Genomic DNA, 16,184 nt, shown 5'->3' on the forward strand with positions numbered 1-16,184 from the left:
GCGAGGTGGTTAACTGTGACAACCACAGTTCACAACAGTCACCATTTGTCTTGTAATGACCATTTTTAAAAATTATTTCCAAACAAAATCTAGCAATATTCCTGACTCTGTTACACATTGGAAAACTGCACAGCCCTGAAATGGATGTTGGAAAGTTTACCCTCACTACTACAATGACATATGATATACAGTAATATGCAACCATGTTCATTGGATCCAAATACAGTATCAACTGTAAGGCTGACATTGTCAGTGCTTAACAATGATGCCTTGGCCTTTTTTTGTCACCAATTTTCCACTGTAGTTTCACCAGCTTGTCTCAAAGGGAAAAGCACAAGTTCTCCAGTTTAGCCACCAACGCACAGAGACCTCACTATAAAAACAAAAAGTGCCTTGCTTCCTGGTCCCGTTAATAGTAATAAAAATAATAACTTGGTTGACTGGGTTTTCTATAGAAAGGTAATTGGCTGAAAGGGAAAGGACATGTGTTACACAATATAAGAACACACCATTTGTGCCTAGTGTGACAGAGTTGCTCCGTAACTGACTGCACCCAACCGTCTCACATCAACATCACACACACACACTTATATAGCTTGTATGGCTGCGCACAAACACACACACATATATACAGCATATCATGTATCCAACTATGTTCAAATAGACCACAGCCTCAATCTATTGCTCCCCAACAGTAGAAATAGCCCAAGGGGTTACACTTTGTTTATAATACAGCCCAAAACACATAACGAGGACACTCAATTGACCGTCATGGTAGCATTTTTTTAGTGAAGCTTTCTCCATCCTTTCTTATATGGAAAGAGTTAAATTACTCTAAATCATCCATGTGTTCCAAATATAACAACAAGTCCATTTTATTTCGATTCATTATTTTAACCAATATTGCTATGTGGTATATGCAGGATACCATTTTTAGCTTTTAGTGAAACATTCCAGTCAGTAATCCTAACAGAAAGACAGATCAGCTCTAATTAGGCTACCTGGTTCTAACTGCCCGTCTTAAAAAAGTGGAAGTTGGCTTTGCAGTGGTTGTTCCAACAAGTGTAAAAGTGGACGCAAAAGCAAAAACAAAATTTCAGCGATCCATCCATCCATTTTCTTCCGCTTATCCGTTACTGGATCACGGGGGCAGCGGTCTCCAGGACCGCCACACAAACCACATTGCACCATACCAGCCCCTTGTGAATCTTCCTGCGGGTGGTGAGCCCACTGGAACATTTCAATGATGTTAGTTTAAAATATTCATAAAATTATAACAGTTAAATGAAAGCATGAGTTCAACAGTTCAGTAAGATGAGCTGCTGTGTAGCAGCCAGTGTAGTAAGTGCTTCCCTGTGGTGTCTCAATAGTGCAGTGCGTCCTTTGTGTATATGAAAATCCTCAAACCTGGAGATGAAGAAGTAAACATCCAAAATTACCAGGAGGCAAATACTCTCTCTAGTTATATCAAGAAAACTGGCTACAATTTACCACGCATATAGAAGGCTACACTCTGGGGCTGACTCCAGGGCAGCAGGACCTTAAATGAATGGAATCAGCAGCAGGTGCGTGCCACTTTACTACTACAATCCCCAGCAGCTGAGAACAGAAAAAAAAGTGCAGGCATACGCCCACACTCACAAGCCCAAGAACCAAAACTCCTCCCACCATATCGTAATGTAGGCTGTGTTCTCGTTTTGGTTTTTGGTTAACATTACTGGTTAAGACAGAGTTTCCAAAAGTTGAGGATGGAATGAATGAACAAGATGTAACGCAGCATGTTGTGCAATGATGTAAATGTTAATAATATTGCAAATTGGAGTTTATTTTTAATTCACACTCGTTTTTGCAGTCACCCGTTCGGTATGCTTGAAGCAGCAGTAGCATCCGCTCTGATCGAAGTTACCTTTGGTTTTACCTTTGGTTGGTACCTTCCAGTGGACTCACCACCCGCAGGAAGGTTTAGGTACGGTGCAATGTGATTTGGGTGGTGACTGCTACCCCGCAACCCGGTAACGGATAAGCGGATGAAAATAGATGGATGTATGGATGGCTTCTACATAAATGAGAGGTACAGGTGGAGGGAGGGTAAGACAGGAGGAAACATAATTATAAGACATTGAACAAATGATGTAGTTCTGAGGTAGGACTGTATGACTATTGGGTTAAACACACATATGCACAATTAAATACTCATTTCTGTGGTGGAGAATATTGGGTGACATCCTCTTCAACCCAAAGACTTTTAAGTATGCCTTATAGTGGTGAGAATACTATATATATATATATATATACAGTGGTTGGACAATGAAACTGAGACACCTGGTGACCAAAGGTTTGGCCACGTATCTTGACCTTGTGTAGCTCCCGACAGTTTTAGTGGAAACAGGAGAGTTGAGGTCCACTATGCAGTGAGTTGGGTAGCTGTGGTATTATTTTTTACAGTTTTTGGATACAATCTGGGTTAGCACCCGAACATCCCTTTTAGACTGCTTCCTCTTGCATCCACCGTTACTCCTGTTAGATGTGGTTCCTCCTTCTTGGTGGTATTATCCTGGATACCGTCGCTTTTGATAAATCACAAAGACTTGCTGTCTTGGTCATAGATGCACCAGCAAGACGTGCACCAACAATTTGTCCTCTTTTGAACCCTGATATGTCACCCATAATGTTGTGTGCATTGCAATTACATCTTTTTATTTCTCCCTTTTATCGATGCAGGCAAAACACACTCTCTCTCTGCAAAATAACATCCGCACTTCCGCACCGAACAGTGTCAAAACATCAATACGTTGACCATCCAGAGCAAAAATAGTGACAACCGCCTGACTCTGGAGAGGCGAACAACAACAGTGCCCTCTGATGAGTATTATGATGCCATTTTGTACACAGACGCCATTTTGTATTCATGTCATTTTATGAAACTGACTGAAACTGACTGTGAAACTTGTTTTGACTGTGACCCATTCTGCCAAGGCCAGACGGTTGGTGAAACTTGCCTTGTGAGCTCTGTCCATTAACAGAATATAAACATGCTAGTCATTGGTTGAGACCCACCAAAACTATGTGGGCAAACGTAACAAAATTTTTTTCCTGGAAAACACATTAACACATTGGCTTGGTGTCGTGGGCCACAACCGAGGCCAATGACGGAAAGAATGCGAAGACATAACACGACACCTCCTGTGTCCAACTTAGGTCACTACCCTTTACAGCAACTCTCCGTCCCTATTGATCTGCGACTCCATGCGCCCATCTCAACGATCTCAAAACCCAAGTGAAGCAAACTAATTCGGGGCTTGCCCTCATTCTGTGGATTGACCAAAGAATTCCAACCACTAAATATTGGTGTTAACAGGGCGTTCAAAGTTAAATTGCAAGCTGCGTGGGAGCATTGGATGACAGAAGGCGAACACACATTCACCAAGACAGGGAGGCAACGCCGGGTGAGTTACGCCACTATCTGATAATGGACTGTGAATGCCTGGGCTAAGATATCTCATTTGATGTCTCAAATATCGTCCCTTATATGATTTTAGGCTGCAAAGACCTTTTAAACAAAATTCCATGTCAAAATTAAGTCTTGGTTAGAGGTTAGCGCTCTTAGCTGCAGCAGGGAGAGTGCGTGCAGGCCATTGCGAGAGAGCGCAAGAGACCCCAGCAGGGAGCCGGGCGCACCTCACAATTGTAAATAAAGGACATTAAACGTGACAAGTGTCATTGTCGTGTGTCAAGGGTGGACCCACGTGTTAGTGACCAAATAACACAAAACACACCTGATCACCATCAGAGGACCACAAACTGCCCACTCAATTCTTGAATGCTCCACAAATTACCACACCATATATATGCTAATTGCACACAATGGCCATCTTCCTTTTTCCTTGGGCCTGGAGTGGAATTTGATTTCTCCATGTCCTCTGGCCATCTATATATTATTGTACACAGTTTTGTAGAATTATAATATATTATTATAGATGGTGTTATAGAAGAATGTAAATGGCCATCTACATGTTCAGCGTCATTCTTTTGTTTTGATGTCATGTTTTGCATGTGTGTAACTCATTTAAATGAGTAAGTGAGCGAGTGAGGAGGGAGGGTGGGGGAGGCAGTGGCATTGAGGCCAGAATTTGGAGGAGCACCCTGAGCTAAGACTGTTGCAGGGGCTCAGGAAATTTTAATATCAAACAATACAATATGGCATGTGACGCTTTGGCCCAGAGGCAATGTCTCTGTCATTGGTGTAGAACCCCAGGGTTCACCTCCAGACCAAGTTCGAATCCTGGTTAGGGCGGTTGGTACCTTCCAGTGGGCTCACCACCTGCAGGAAGGGTTAGGGGGTTGGTACGGTGCAATGTGATTTGGGTGGCGACTGCTGCCCCCGCGACCCGGTAACGGATAAGCGGCTGAAAATGGATGGATGGATGATGGACAATGTGGCATGTATACTTTGTATACAACTACCTAATTAATACTTCTGTTGCCATTCTTTTATATTTTTTAATCTATTTAGATATTTTTTAATCTATTTAGATATTTTGGCCAGGAGTGCCTTGTAATGTCAACAATTTCCCTCAGGAGATTAATAAAGTAATTTCTGATCTTGTGTCATCATGTATCATGTGATGATAAAAAAAAAAGCCTTGGTAGTTCTAGTGTTGAAATAGATCATTTAGATTGTTATAGTATTGATGTGTGCTGTAACAGTGGGAGTGTCAAACTAAATATGTACTTGGATTTTGTAGACACCCCCCCCCAATATATACTGTAAGTCACGCACTACAAAGGAAGTTTCCCTCAAAACATGGAAAATGGGACGCCATGTAGGTTTTGTTTCACACAGTAAAATCACAGGGTTCTACCATACAGTGGCGAACAGATGTTTCATGATGGTAGAGAGGCACCATTTGTGTGACAATAGCAGCCTATTCCCCTGATGCAAACTCTTCGGCCACGATAATGTAAATAAGGGCTCACAGCTTCTTCTCTGACCAAAATTCAACATGAAATTTGTTTGTTGCATTTCCTTCTCAAACAAAAGTTGTACAGTTTTGACACATTGTTTGCCTAATGAACATTACAAGGCTGTCAAACCAATTCTTCTGTTGGATCTGCTCTAGCAAAATGAATCAAAAAGAAGGGGAGAAATACATACAGAAAAAAAGTCAGAAAGAGCCAGCTACTCATTCCCCCCTTGGAATAAGTACTTGGCAAAGATGGAAATGTGATGCATACCAATTATACCAGTGCAAAGAAGCTCTTCACATTGTATTGATAATATTGGGACAAAGTCCTGAATGCAAAATTGCATATTAGGAAAACTTGCCATTCGGCATAACTCTGAAACAATAAAGAGGCACTTAAAAGTTTTAGACTAGTATTTCGAACTATAGTTTTATGATATACCAGGAAAATTTTGATCATTTTCACATTACATAAATGTTTAAAAGGTTAAATATTTGTGCTGATTTGACCTGAAGGTAGGTCCAATGGTCTTTGATGACCTCCACTTTTAATAAAGGCAATAGCAATTTTGAGCTTATTCATGACTAAGGATGTAGTTTGAAAAGTTCTGTTAGGCAACTGGACGTGGATTTTCTAAAAGAAGACGTTTCACCATCCAAGAGGCTTCTTCAGTTTTAACTGGTGGTGGGGAGTACAGCAAATATATACTCTAGGTGTGAAAGAATAGACATGTTTCCACGACTAAGGATGTATCGATACACCTATTTCATGTCCAATACTGGAGTATCTGTGGTTACCAATATCAGTCCCATACCTTCTTTTTCTTCTCCAACATGCTGCGGGCTGCTGTTACTAAAGTGAGTGTCTCTTTTTACAGAATGTCATGCAAAGCTGAGAATTTGGGCTTAGGCATCGAACCCTACGGACTATCCTTGATTTTTCCGATGTTCAATTCTGAAATTTTGACCAATTTGGACCGTTACCAATCCTGAGTATCGGATCCAGCCAGCCTATTTATGACAGTTAAAACATGGGTCAATTAATTTAAGGCAAATGCCATGTCCTATGTGTCCTATGTGTACTCACAAGCATAATATCTGTAGCTGTAAAAAATAAAATAAAAAGGGGCGGGTGTCATTTCAATACATTAAATAATAGAAAAATGCCCTGTAATTAAATCCATTATCATTAATATAACTATTACTAAAAGCTTTTATGGTTTCATTCCTCCTCCATGTATTTTCACACTTCCTTTTACATCTTTCCACCCCTTCTTCCTCTTATTATCCTACCATGTCAAGGTACCCCTGCTTTCTTTTGTCCGGCATGAATGTGAAAGGTCAGGCTGGTGATCAAGATAGTAATTAGACAGACCTGGAGAGAGGAACTAGATCATTGCACGTCACCCTCTTCAAATAAGCCTGCTGGCAGCCTGTGTCTACATCCCACTGAGCTACACATAAAGCCCATGTTTGTATTTATTGAAGAGGAAAATGAGACTGTGGTTGCTTGCCTTTTCTTCGTACCTTTAATCCACTGCCTGCTGCTTCTGAGCTTATTAATACCTGTAAACTTTAAGATATAGGCTAAAAGTAATGAGGAGAGATGAGGAGAGATTTTTCAAGTGTTTCTGAGTGTGTATACAGGAAGGCTTAGGATCCTTTCAGTCTCTCTTCACAGTGACATCTCTGCACTTAACAAAAATACACATCCATTTCGTGTGTCATTGACAAGTTTTCCAAAAGCCTATATTTTCATGGATCAAGCTTCGGGTTATGGCAAATAAGTGCAATAAAAAGATCAAAGTAACATGAAAATAATGTTCGTAAAAATTACACACCTTTTTTTGATAAATAATTATTTTAGTAAATGCTTCTTTTTTGAGAGGTTTCACATTTATTTTCTGCCTCATTCAGGGGCCTTCCCCCTTCCTACGATAGCAAATTCTATTGGGGGCTGTATTACGTGACCAAGACAAACAAATGTTTCTCCAAAAGTTACCGAAAAAAAAATCCATAACACAAACAAAAGAACGCAAATGTAGTGCAATCCAACGTATGGATTGTCGTACAACCGGCAAATGTGGTGGTTCCATAGTGTAGCGGTTAGCACGCCTGCCTAGAAAGCAGAGAGCATAGAGTCCTGGGTTGGATTCCCAGAGGAACCACATGCTTGAGCCTTCTCTGTAAGTCGTTTTGGTTTGTTTCCACTAGTTATCAATTAAAAATGAAAATGTTTTAACGCCATACATTGGAATGATGGTACATGACTTTCTTTACGGGAGAAGGCAATGTTATGCATGAATTGCTGAGGCTGAGAACATCATAAACTGAGGACCACCCTGTCTTCTTCTTTGTTAAACTGTTGAAGCACTGTTAAAGCACTTTGAGCTACATGAGTGTACGTGAAAATCCTGATGCCCCACATTTGGACCGATCATCACTTGTTCCTGCGGTGCTACCAGCAGAACGACTATCAACCTGTTCTTGCTCTTTAGATGAACAGCCGTGTTATTGTTCAATCTGTTGTTGTGGTGCTGGTGGTGAACAATCCACACACTGAAAGGCCAGCATCAGGAAGATCAATAAACACGGAGCTTACTTAAAGGTCAGACCCACTAATGACAATGCTGTAAATGGAAATATTCATCTTTTGAATGCTTCTCTAGAAACTTAAATGAGCGGGTGGCCACTCCCACCATCCTTATTTTGATGCAGGGCCATATCAGTGATCCAGCGATCCCCCCCCCCCAAAAAATCATATAGTTTTCTTTGTGTATTTCTTATACTCAAATTACAACAACAGGCTAGGAATTTAAATGATCTAAAAAAAAATCGGGATAGATTTGTGGCCAAGTACATGTTGAGCGGCTTTACAGAACTCTACATTGAGGTCATTGTGACATAATCCTGTTTTACGTTGTGTGTTGACCCCCTCCTTTGTAATGATACAAGAATTTATCAAATGTTTGTGTATAGCAGGGGTGCCAAACCTATTTTATTATTTATATTTAGGTATTTCCTTCTTATTATATCTCTTTATCTGTTGTCATTTTAATGTAAATCTTTTTTTCACAGGCCAAGAACAAAAAAAAATAAAAATAAAATATATGTTCTATAACATATAACATCACTAATACTACAAATTCTGCCAGTATACATACAGTATATATATACTGGCGGGCCAACTGTACTACACATTTGGAGAAAAGGACTCGTTCTTATTGTCTGCAACGATTTAGTGAAATGGGACGTTCTGGCGTGTTGTTTGAAACTAAAAGGTTTAAAAACTGTGTTATAAGTAAGTTAAAATCGTCAGTTATTATAATATGATCGTATTTAGGCTGCACAAGTGATAGCGAGTCTTAAAATTTGTGGATAAAAGGGGGGTGGGGGGTGGTGCCCGGGTGGTCTGCAAATTGTGAGGTTAATATGGGTGGCTATTAAAAACACAGGCATGGTATTCAACCGATATTAGCATAATTATGTAATATTGGTAAGAATCGTTAAAGATAGATTGATAACGAAAATCAGATAACGCAATGCTTGGATTTCGGTTGGACGATGTGACCTGACAGTTTTGAAGTGAAAGTGAATTATTGTCACTGTGACACACGTTGTGACGCAAACTGCTGCATATATAGGTATTGGTTGACATCGGAATCGGTGTTTGGACAATATTGGCATATCTGATATTGGCAAAAAGTTAATATCGGTCATCCCTAATTATTTCTCGAGTCGAGAAAATAAGAAGCCGATAGAAGGCTGGCTTTAGAATACTAATTGTTTCCATGCTCTTTAAGACAGGTTCTAGTGATCTGATACAGTTCAGGTGTTAAATATGATACAAGGCTGGCTTTAGAATACAAATTGTTTCCATGCTCTTTAAGACTGATCTGATACAGTTCAGGTGTTAAATAAGTCAAAGCATATCATTATTCAGATGTCTTATCTAGTTGTTAACAAAGAAAAAAACAACAACAATGGGCCAATATCCCGTTAATTAAGACTAGTTTTTATCCCAATCTAGGGTGTTAATAGTTATTGTTAGGAGAAAAATGACAAGAAAAGTCAATTCTAGAAGTAGAGTATAAAAAACATCTTGAGTTGTGACCTTCAGCACGGTTCCTTCAAGCCAACACAGACACAAGCACTTAATCGCAGTAATATGTAAATGCATAATCAAACAATGGGACAAAGACTATTTATGACAAATATTATCATAGATCTCGAGCAAAAAATCTGTATTATTACAACCTTTAATCAAGAGTTCCATCTGTTTTAGGAGAGTGTTTAACTTGTCATTTAAAGGAAGCATTCAGAAGTGTCACCTCCAAAGATAACTGTGTTATTTCTACGCTGATAGAAAACGGCAACAGTGAAGAAAAAGTACATAACCTTTATCTTCGGCTGTCAGAAACAAAACTCTGCCGGGGTCTTAGTGCACAGCAATCACATTGTGTTTTCTCTTTTCTCGGTCTGCTCCCCCTTCTCTACACACATACACACAGGCTCAAACGAAAAACACACTCACGAATACACATAGCATACTCACTGCTCTCAAGACAACATGAAAGGCCCTGGCAGACACGGAGGCATTTTAGGGCCCTCATCTATCTCCCATGGCCAGGAGCTCTTGTGCTTAGCAAATGTCAACAGAAAATAATGCACACACAAAGGCAATCTTATTTGTTCACAAATTGCTCGAGGTCACTGCAATTCAGCCAGCCGATTCCGAAGCAGAGGAGTCACCCCTGCAACAGCAGCGGCAGGACAAAGACCTACACACACCCCTTCTTTTGATTTTCTACTCATTCCTCAAGTCCACGTAATTCACTTTTCACATATTCTCTCTGTCTCGCCTTCTCTCTCCACCTCTCTGACTTGCGTGTTCCCCGTGTCTGCCTCTTGCAGCAGTAAAAGAAACAAATACCCTCAAGGTATGAGTAGAAAAGCGTATTTGCTCTTCTTCCACCACCGCATCCCCCTTTGTTCATATTAATAATCGTTCCCAGTTGAAATAAACCGACTGCATCTGCTTCCATTATGTTTAGTCTATGCAAGGCAGTGTGGCTAATCAAGTAAAACACTGTTTCTGTTATTGCCGCAACAGATGAGCTAGCAATAGAGAAACCAGATTCAATCAAGTGCACATGCACCTCCAAGGCACTTTCATTTGAATGATTGCTTCTGCTTGTATTTGCCTATTATATGTTTATCGTCTTTTACGTTTAAATTGATTGTTACATCTTTAATGTTTGGGATTGGAACTATGTTTTTGTCTTTGTCTTAAAAATTGCCCAGACAAGGGACTTTGTGTCACCACTACATTTTATAAAGTATTTGGGGTTTGTTCGGCTTAGGAGATACTATTCAATTGGTCAGGCTAAAATGCTACAAACATGGAAAATATTAAATATATATCTAGATAGATAGATAGCACTTTATTAATAGCTAAAATGATCTACAAACATGGGAAATATTAAATATATATCTAGATGGATAGATAGCACTTTATTAATCCCTCGGGAGTTCCCTTCGGGGAATTTAGGCTCCAGCAGCAATACAACACCGAAACAACAGTAAAAACACAAAACTAGGTGAAATACAACAAAATGCATACATGAGTAGCAGCACACTTAAAAATGGGAAACCTGAACAGTAGATGTTAGTAAGTTAGTAGGTTAGTAGAAGTACATAGATAGTGTTAGTAGTATTAGTAGACTAGTAGATCATTATTGTAGCCATGTATGGTGTTGTTTATGGCATTCTCAATTATTATTTATTGTTATATTTCAATTATACCATTGTTAACCATTGTTACATATGTATATCCACATACATATATATATATAACAATGATATATATATTCAATATATATTATAAACCTTGAACTGGTATATAATAGTTTAAATATATGAACAGTATAAGTAGTTTAATTAATAATTTAATTAATTAATAAGAGTAATTAAATTAGATGAACAGTTAGCTACAGCATATAGGCAGTTCCAGCAGATATATTAGTGTATGATGTCGACCAGATTTATACAACCATTATTACTAAGAGCTACTATACATATACGTATAATATTATATAGTATAGATATTAGTAATATATTTATACACAGTATATAAGTTATAAATATGCATATATGTACATACATTTGTAGATATATGGATGCAGTAACGGAGGACATGCAGATAGTTGGAGTCAGAGTAGAAGATGCCGTGAACAGGGCAATATGGAAATCAATGATTCGCTTTGCCAACCCCTGAAAAAAGGGACAATTGAAGATTGAAATATAATAGTAATGCAAATTAAGATTCTGGTTATTGCATTGAAATTATTGTTGGGTTATTGCACTTCCTCCCCTATCCACCAGTCGTTTGTTCGCCCTCCTTCCACCCAGTGAAGAGTTAAGCAGTTTAATTGCCCGATGGACAAAGGAGTTTTTAAGTCTATTGGTCCTGCTCATTGGAAGGAGGAGCCTGTCACTGAACAGACTCCTCTGATTGGTGATGACAGTGTACATAGGATGAGTGGCATTGTCCAAGATGGCCAGCAGTTTGCCAAGTGTTCTCTTCTCTGCCGCTGTCACCAGAGGGTCCAGGTTGCTCCTCCAGCACACCACAATGTATGAAATAACACTGGCAACTACAGACTGGTAAAACATTTTCAGGAGCTTGTTGCAGACGTTAAAAGACCTGAGCCTCTGCAGGAAGCACAGTCTACTCTGGGCCTTCGTGTACAGCTGCCTACTGTGTGTCTGCCCTGTCCAACTTGTTGTGCAACCACAGACCAAGGTATTTATGGGTCTCCATGACCTCCATCTCCTGACCCTTGATAAGAACTGGTCGTACTGGAACTGGAGTTTTTGTTTGTATTTCCAAAAGTCTATGTTGAGCTGCAGGTGATTAGATTTGCTCCATCCATCCATTCCGGCGTACAGCATTGAAACAGGCCAAGTAGTTCGCACAGAACTGAATCAGGGACCTTCTGTATTTGCTATAAAGCAGGGTGCTCACACTTTTTTGGTGTAGCAGCTACTATTCAAATGACCATGCAAATGTTATTTACAGGCATTAAAAATATTAAATATATATTTACACATATAAACCAAATATAATATATATCTATTGCCACCACAATATAAAAAATAGCATTATATTTATTTTCTTTAATTTGTATTAAGTGTTCTAACAAAGATATAGTTGCGACACATTTAGCCACTATATTGCCTTCCTGCAATATAGCACCAGACCCAGGAGTGAAAACCACAAATCACATTTAAGTGCAATAAATGTGAAAGGGAAACATTCAGCAAAAACCACAGTGAAGCTCTTCGTCAGCTGAATAATTTAGCAACAATGAGGCAGTACAGAATGGGTGACCTCATGGAACAAAGCAATTAGAGAGAGCATACATTTCCCCAATGAGGTGCAGGCAGGTTCTGAACTGCCACATGGACACACACACACACACACACACACATATATATATATATATATATATAAACCAACTATATCACAGGCAGTTTTTTCACTGTCATAAAGACCAAACCGAAAAGTCAACAAGAAACAGGAAGACATCTGCAGTAAATTATGAACCTCCTTACTAATTAAATATTTTTTACCGGCGTTATTACTCATCTTGACTTGAAAAAGAGTCAGAAGTAAGTTTTAATATAGAGCCAGTTGTGGACTGGTTAGTCTTCTATCTAACCTGCCACCAATTTTGTGCCCTAAAATATTACCTTCACATTCCAACTCTTAAAACTGTTATTATTAATAACAGTATTTTATTCGGCCAGTGCTGAGAACCCCAGACCCTTTCAAGTCAAACTCGGTCACAAGTAGGGTATTAAAAAGCAAGTTGAAATTACCAGAGGTAATTCAAAATCCAAATGAGTGACTTTGGGCTTTAATTATTGAATCAAACAATACACAATTTTATACGTATTTTAACAACTTCTGATGATGTACTCGGTGCTGAAAGCTCAGTGAATTAGCGCACCACTACACTGCCTTCCACATAGTATATAGCATTGGTATAACCCACTGGTTCTTAATTATTTTCTGTCATGCCCCCCTTTGGGGACATAAATGTGTTCACACCCCCTGCCCCTCTCCAACCCACACCCCCCCGCAAACTGAAATACTATTGAAAACCTAATAAGATATTTTTTATCTGTACAAACCGCTGTGGGAGTTGCTGCCACCTAGTGACTGTAGGCTTTCTTATAATTTAAGCATTACAGCGGTGCTACATTTATGTCCAGCGTGTCATATTCCACTGGAACCCCCCCTCCCCCCGGCACCTTGCAGCAACCCCTACTACCTAAGTACTTGTATAACCATAGTTATCTAAGCAGATGTAAACTTATTTAACAACCATTCAGTGAAAGGCTCAGTAATCAAATGCTACTGAAACATAATATCAACGAAATCACTTGAATTCTGGCATACACAAAAATATCAATTAAATCACAATATATATATACAGAATTTATAAATAAAGAAATAGAGAGAGGGAGATAACGACCTATAAATAATTAATTAAGTTTCTTGCAAAGAAATGGAAAGGGACAGGCCAGTACTTTGTTGAATAAGTAATGTTATTCCACTGTTATTCACTAAAACAGTTGATTATCACCATGACCTTGTTACGATTTTGTCTCTTCACCCTCAGTGCTCCCCTTGATGCATTTAGGGAAGTCAACATCTCAGAACCCAAAATTACTGCCAAGGCTCTTATTCTTATTTTCTTACTTTTCCTTAGAAATCATGATAAAGCACCACAAGGCACATGGCACATAAATGGATATAACGGCAGACAGTACTCCCAATTAGTATCAAAACAGCCGTCTACTGCTGTCTGCCATCTCTCACCAGCCTCACATCCTATTGTACAATATTGATATAAAAAAGGATATGATTGTTATGAACAGTGGTGTTTGGCTTTTATGAATAATCTCTTTTACTTTTTGAAAGTTGAGCTATTATAAAACAGGAGGTATGACCACACACTTCAGGAAACACCTTAGCGTGGTGGCTAAGTTATCCCCTTATATATGTATACATTGTGATACCATACTTTGTGGTGTGTATTTATAGTTTAATTAAAGCAATTCCATTTGTGCTATAATTACATGTGTGAATCCCTTTGAAAACTGAGCTGTCCGGTGATGTGTAATGGCAATCACAGCTTCTCGGTTCAACCCCCACCCCAGAGAAGTCTAAGGAATATGAAGAAAAGGAAAAAAAGCATGTGAATATTAAGGCAATTTTAAACATTCTTACCTGTCAGTTTAATTGCTCCATATGTCAAAGTAACAGGCCAATTAGATGTGGCTCTTTATCAGCAGTGAAAAGAAGGAGACAGGTGGAAGGAGGCACTAATATATTCAAATTATCCATTTAAATCTAAACCTAGCATAGTGACAATGACGTTAATTTTAAGATACATCAACTAACTATACTAAAATACACATTTGCCCAAAGATGCTTAGGAAAAGGCAGGGGGGGGTTAAAGAGAGTCACATGCTTCTGTTAAAAAACAAAACAAAAAAAAACCAAAAAGAATCCAAAGACTTGAGCAGTTTCTTTACGCACCTGTTTAACAGCTCTGGTCTAAATGGATACAGTGCCCTTTTTTAAATGGTAATAAGCAACTGTGTACTCTTCCCACCTCCTCTGTGGGGGGGGGGACCTGAGAATGTCTTTCACATAACCATGACAACGATTGAGCAGTAAGAGGGAAATGGCTCCTGGTAAAACACATATTTGCATGCATCTGACTGGAGCAGAGCAATGGAGTGGGTTTCTTTTGTGGCATGAGCACCAAGGTATGACATTCTGGCAGGACACCAAAACTGGCCTTCATTTTTGTCGTGACATGTTTGAGTCTAAGTCTGACTCAAAACAGGGAGGAATTCCGCAACAAAATTGAGAGCCAAGAATGAAATTTCACATTCATTTTGACTAACTAAAAACCTAGAAACTGATTAGGTGAAATCAGTAAGGTTGGTTTTGAGACAAATTACCTGAATTTAGCAGATTAAAAACCATCTACAGTATGTATAGTTGTTTAAACATAGACGTTCCATCCATCCATCCATCCATCCATCAACCGCTTATCCGGGGGCGGGTCGCGGGGGCAACAGACTTCCCTCTCCCTCGACACTTCCTCCAGCTCTTCTGGGGGGACCCCAAAGCGTTCTCAGGCCAGCTGAGTGACACAGGCGCCCCAGCGTGTCCTAGGTCTTCCCCTAGGTCTCCCCCCAGAGGGACGGCACCCGAGCACCTCCCGAGGAAGGCGTCCGGGGGGCATGCGATGTAAATGCCCAAGCCACCTCAGCTGACTGACGTTCCATAGATGTCAAATATGTGTACAATAACCCAGACAAAGTCAATTTTGCATATAATGTTCTGCTTAAAGCTTTTTCGTCAACTCCTACAAGGTCCTCTTCCCTTCTAGTTGTGAATTGATCTATTTCCCTTTTCGGTCCACGACATTTTTTGACATCTCGACAAATGTTCAAAACAGACCACAGAGCAGGTGTTTTACCAAACAGCCCAGACTTTCGTTAACAGCAGATCTGTGCCAAAAACAAATAGTCCACCTCAGTTCATGTGGACTGGATATCTTGTGCAGATGTAGCCGCCATCAATGCACCTTTGTTTCACGACCAGAGTTTGGCCGGAATGTGCCTGATGGATGTGGTTAATAGAATACGACCAACGGCCTGTGTGAAAACTAGCTGCACATACTTTGCACAAAATACTAAATATACCATAAATGTGTCTCATCACACTGCAATATGCTAGTAAAATAAACCAAGAGGCAATTCTGCTTTTTTTTCCTCTTAGATTAACTGAGTGTTACGTCAGGTTTGTTAAATTTGTTTTCTTACTGTTATGGTAAGAAAACAGGAATTTCAGTATAGTCAATTAGGGAAGCTGCAAACATATTGTGGTTGAGACAAGAGTTTGAAAGGAGTAACATGCCACATACTCTCGGCTATGGTGTTAAAAGTATAAACACCCAGAGCTTTTAAATTTTAACAGGTTCTCATCATGTAACAAATAAAAACCTTCTTAGTTCTCGTGTAACGTATACATCATACATACTCAGCCAGTGTCCTTTTTCTGCGGTCAACATACAAATGAACTTCAAATATCACTATATATACTATATTCCATCCATCCATCCATTTTCA

General features: G+C 39.4%; 1 non-coding gene across 1 annotated transcript; it reads left to right on the forward strand.

The window, feature by feature from the left end:
* Positions 1 to 7,052: 7,052 nt before the first annotated feature.
* On the forward strand, positions 7,053 to 7,132 carry trnas-aga (transfer RNA serine (anticodon AGA)). The gene has a single exon. It is a non-coding gene; the product is annotated as a tRNA-Ser (tRNA).
* Positions 7,133 to 16,184: the final 9,052 nt, after the last annotated feature.

The sequence above is a fragment of the Cynoglossus semilaevis genome, chromosome 3 (assembly GCF_000523025.1).
Source record: "Cynoglossus semilaevis isolate Cse_v1.0 chromosome 3, Cse_v1.0, whole genome shotgun sequence".
Lineage (NCBI taxonomy): Eukaryota > Metazoa > Chordata > Actinopteri > Pleuronectiformes > Cynoglossidae > Cynoglossus > Cynoglossus semilaevis.